The sequence below is a fragment of the Procambarus clarkii genome, unplaced genomic scaffold (genome assembly GCF_040958095.1).
Source record: "Procambarus clarkii isolate CNS0578487 unplaced genomic scaffold, FALCON_Pclarkii_2.0 HiC_scaffold_155, whole genome shotgun sequence".
In the NCBI taxonomy this organism is placed as follows: Eukaryota; Metazoa; Arthropoda; class Malacostraca; order Decapoda; family Cambaridae; genus Procambarus; species Procambarus clarkii.
The window spans coordinates 266,962-272,334 of NW_027189188.1; positions in this window are offsets into that span (position 1 = coordinate 266,962).

Consider the following 5,373-nt stretch of genomic DNA (forward strand, 5'->3'; position numbering starts at 1 on the left):
AAGAGAGTTTAGATAGCTGCCTGAGAGATATGTGTTAATATGTGTCTGAGTCTGTGGGATTTTACTGGCAAGATTAGCACCAACCGATGAAAAGAAACTATTAAATTCATTTGCCATTTCTAAATCAGTTGCCGGTATATCCCCATCCTTGTAGAGTTTTATTTGGTTATGTGAGTGTTGTTTAGTTCCTAGGATACTAGAGATAGTTTTCCAAGTGCTCTTCATGTTGCCTTTTGCTTCATTGAATTTATTCACATAATATGCAAGTTTTGCCTTTCTTATGATACTGGTAAGCATTGATGAGTACCTTTTAGCTACTTCCTTTGAAACTAGGCCAATCCTAACTTTCTTTTCATATTCATGTTTCTTGTTGATTGAGTTGAGAATGCCACTTGTGAGCCATGGATTGTTTAATCTTTTGTCAGTTACTTGCTTGGCAATGAAGGTTGTAGAGGCTTAGAGTTTTGGAGAGGAAGAGGTTAGCTAATGAATTTATATCATGGGTATTATTGAATTCAGAATCCCAGTTAATATTGTAAAGTGCCTCTGTAAGATTGTCAAAAGCTGATTAACTGTGTAGCCTAAATGAAAGTATCTTGCTTTTTGGTGGTGTTATGTCCATGTTCGCTATGAGAAAGGTAGGATAGTGGTCAGTTTTTCTGTCGTAGATTATACCAGATACAAGGGGAGCTGTTATGTTTGTCCATATGTGGTCCAAGGTAGTGGCTGATGTTTGAGTGACTCGGGTAGGTTTGGTGATTGTGGGGATTAGCATACAGGAGTTCATGCTGTTAAGGAAATAGTCAACTTGAGAGCAATTTTGTTGACCCAGGTCAATATTAAAGTCTCCTCCCAGAATGATGTGGTTTTTGTTGAGATTGTTGTTTATAATAAGATTCCTTAGGTTGTCTGAGAAAGAAGCTATGTTAGTATTGGGAAATCTATAGATGGCTCCAATAGTCAAAGAGGATTTAAGGGATTTAATTGTAAACTGAGCAAAAGTATATTCACAGTAGTCATCTCTGTCACTAATAACACTGTTGCAGATAAATGTATCTCGGTAATATATAGCTGTGCCACCACCTTTTTTATTAGGCCTACAGTTATGAATGGCTTTATAACCAGCTAAGTTGTAAGTTCGGTATAGTCTTTATTTAGCCAAGTTTCTGTTAAAATAATGAACGATAGGTTAGTACCTATTGCTGTGAGTAATGCATTTAAATCGTCAAAATGTTTACCAAGTGATCTAACATTTTGGTTATAAACTGATAGACAGGTGCTATTTTGAAGTTTGTTTTTAGCCTGGTGTGCTGTGAAATACTTGCAATAATGATGATCAATGTGCTGGTTGGTGTAGATATGAGACAGAAGATTTTGATCAGGATCAATATCAGTGTGCATAGAGATGCAGAGAGATCACGATACAAGATACACGATAAAGCAAAACACAAGAATAAAAGCAAATACAATAAAATAGTAACAATTTAGAAGTAAAATAAAGATCCAATAGATAGCCAGGGAGGACACAGAAGTTACATAAAATAAAAAACAAAAAATCAGTAGAGACTGACAATATAAATGTAAAATAAAAAGTAATAAGAAAAATAATAATCATAAAATAAATGATCTTGAAGATAATTAGCTTAGTAATGGTTAATTAACAGGGTAATAAAAAGCCCTAGGTTTAGTGATAAGGGGATTAACTAAGAACAAATAATTAAGAGTATAAAACAGGCAAAGATGACAAACAAAAAAAAAATAAAAAAAATAAAAAAAAAATAAAAATAAACACCTTTGGAAAGGAAAGGCAAAGCTTAAGTACACTTTGGTTGTATGTGAGACTACAAATTATGTTCTGGTTATTCAGCTGATATCCCACAGTCATCCAGGAAAGAAGTGAGGTGTGCTTCAGTGGTTATGACATAAGTTTTTCCAGAGTCAGTCTTCCTAGCTATTATTTTACCATCGCGCACAAAACAATGTTTAATAGCAGTGGATCTATTGCAAATTCCACGTAGTTTAAATAAGAGATTTTGTCTGAATCTGGTAAGACATTCGTTCACATAAACATTGGATTTCCTAGCGACTGCAGTAGTGATAAGGTCTGACTTGCGGGAGCAGCTATCTAACTTCACCCTTATCTTTCTGTTGTTTGTACCAGATGATTTGGTACCCACTCTATAAGCTGACTTAATGTCTCTTGCTTCGATTGAATAATTCAACTTAGTACGCAATTCCTGGATCACGATGGCAGTACAGTCTTCTCTGTCAGTTTCATGGGGAAAATCATGTGATGAGATGATGACAGAATCAAGGAGCTTAAGTTGGTCTGATTCGTCTTGGGTTGCAGCGTGTTGCTGTTGTAGGGAGTTAAAATGGCTCTCTAACTTTTGTAGCATCTCTTCTTGCTTCTTAGAGGTTTCTGCTTTTTTAAAGTTAGTAATCGAGATCTGAAGAGAGCTTAATTCCTGTTCGAGGTGGCCGACTCTGGCAGACAGATCTTGGTTAATCTTGTGCATGGCCAAAGCATCACTCTGAAGCTTCATTATCAGGTCCGACTGCTCTCTGATTATAGACTTTTGGTCATCATGTATTTGAGTCAATAATCTGAGCCATGGATTATCAGCGAGACGCTTAAAGTCAGAACATGGGGAGGCAGCTCGTTTAAGTTGCTCCATATGGTTACATAACTGTTGTAAGGCTCGAGTCAGTGACGACGCTTCAATCAGCTGGGAAGGTTTGTTATTGTTGACGCAGGGAGGGTCGGTACTCCCCCCGGTAGCCACTAAGGGGGAGACAGCCGCATTATTCCTGTTGCTAGCTTGGCTGGTTGGGTTCATCCTGATAGGTGTGCTATCATTCTTTACGGCCTTGCCGAGCTTAGAATTGTTTGGCATGGTAGCAGCAGAGATGTATGCAGCAGATGAGGTAGACTCGTTGATATGGCAGCAGCAAACGTCAGGTTAGCTTCCTCCAGGGAGCAACACTAATGAGGTCGAGATGAGCTAGTAGGTTAGGTTTTGTCGAATATTTCGGTCACATTTAGGTCACTGGGTACTTAGCTGCCTTCTGGGGTTGTTACATCATGTTAGGGATGTTGTGGGCTCAAGGAGCAGCTGATAAAGTTGGAGGGGCAGCAGGGTCGTCAGGAGCGGATGAGCGTTCGAGTCACTGGGTACTTAGCTGCCTTCTGGGGTTGTTACATCATGTTAGGGATGTTGTGGGCTCAAGGAGCAGCTGATAAAGTTGGAGGGGCAGCAGGGTCGTCAGGAGCGGATGAGCGTTCGAGTCACTGGGTACTTAGCTGCCTTCTGGGGTTGTTACATCATGTTAGGGATGTTGTGGGCTCAAGGAGCAGCTGATAAAGTTGGAGGGGCAGCAGGGTCGTCAGGAGCGGATGAGCGTTCGAGAAGGTTAATGTCTAACATATTCAGAGATTTGAGTAGGGGTACCTAGTGATGTCTGGGGCCAGAGTTGGATATTGTCCTAATAGCAGCTTTGTGTTGAGTAATTAGAGGACGTAAGTAATTTTGGGTAGTAGAGCCCCAAGCACAAATACCATAGTTGAGATATGGATAGATAAGGGAGTAATAGAGAGCCACCAGGGCAGGGTGTGGTACATAATATCTGATCTTAGAAAGAATGCCCACAGTTTTTGAAACTTTTTTTGATATATTTAGAATGTGTCCCTGGAAATTCAGCTTGTGGTCAATGAGAATGCCAAGGAATTTGCCATCTAATTTGTTACAAATTTGGGTATTGTTTATTTTGAGATTTATTTGATTAGAGGATTTATTGCCAAACAGAATATAGAAAGTTTTGTCAATGTTAAGGGTGAGTTTGTTGGCAGTTAGCCAAAGATGGACTTTATTTAGCTCAGTATTTACTGTGGCATTTAGAGCAAGGGGGTCAGGACTGGAGTAAATGAAGGTTGTGTCGTCAGCAAATAGAATTGGTTTGAGGTGTTGGGAGGCATTTGGAAGGTCATTAATGTAGATGAGAAAGAGGAGAGGGCCATGTATGCTGCCCTGAGGAACACCAATGTTGATGGGTAGGGTGGGAGAAATTGTATTATTCACAGAAACATATTGGAGCATGTCAGTAAGGTAGGATTTGAGGTATTGTAGGGAGTGTCCTCTGACTCCATAATGATGTAATTTAAGAAGAAGGTTTTGGTGGTTGACAGTATCAAAAGCTTTACTCAGGTCCACAAATAACCCAACAGGGAACTCATTTTTATCAAGAGCTGTATGAATCGAGTTAAGCATACTAATAAGTGCATCGTTAGTGTTTTTTTGGGTCTGAAGCCATATTGGCAAGGGCTAAGTATATTGACTTTGGCTAGATATGAGTAAAGCTGCAATATGAGATATGAGAAAACTAGATATGAGTAGTTTTTCAACAAAATTTCAAAAACTAGATATGAGTAGTTTTTCAAAATTTGTTGACAAGTTTGGCAGGATTGATATAGGTCTGTAGTTGTTAACATCTGTGAGATCACCACATTTGTGGACAGGCGTTACTCTCGCTTTTTTTAGAATATCTGGAAAGGTTTGGAGTTCAAGTGACTTGTTGAAGAGCAAAGCAATAGCAGGGGCTAAAGATCTGGAGGCTTTTTTGTAAATTAAAGTTGGTATCTCCTCAAGGGCACCAGACTTGGTTTTAAGGAAAAGGATTATCTCATTGACGTCAGTGGAATTAATAGGCTTTAGGTACAGAGACTGTGGATAGTTAACTGTAAGATAGTCCTTAATGTCAGTACTGGAAGATGGAATATCATTTGCAATGGATGAACCAATGGAAGAGAAGAACCTATTGAACTCAATAGCAGAATCAGAGGCTGAAAGCTGACCATCGTTATTAGACAGGAGAGTCGGTTTGTTATTTAAAGACTTCTTTGATCCCAATATTTGTGAAATTGTGCTCCAAGTTTGTTTAATGTTGCTCTTTATTTGGGTAAATTTATCTTCGTAGTATTTAGTTTTGGCTCGTCTAATTATCTTAGATAGCAATAATGAGTAATTCTTTGAGAATTCTTTGGAGACAATTCCTAACCTATACTTCTTCTCAAGGTCATGTTTTTTATTAATAGATTTAAGTATTCCCTTTGTAAGCCAGGGATTGTTAAGTCTTTTGGTTGTGACTTGTTTTGTAAGCATAGGACAGTGGGTATTATAAAGGCTAAGAGTTTTTTGAAGAAAAGATTGCACTGCTAGGTTGATGTCCTCTATGTTACCTAACTCAGACTCCCAGTTGACATTATCAGCAGCAGTTATAAAATTGTCTATAGCAGTTTCATTGTGCAGTCTAAAACGTATCTCTCTTGACTCAAGAGGTGGTTTGCTAATGTTAGTTAAGAGAAATGTGGGGTAA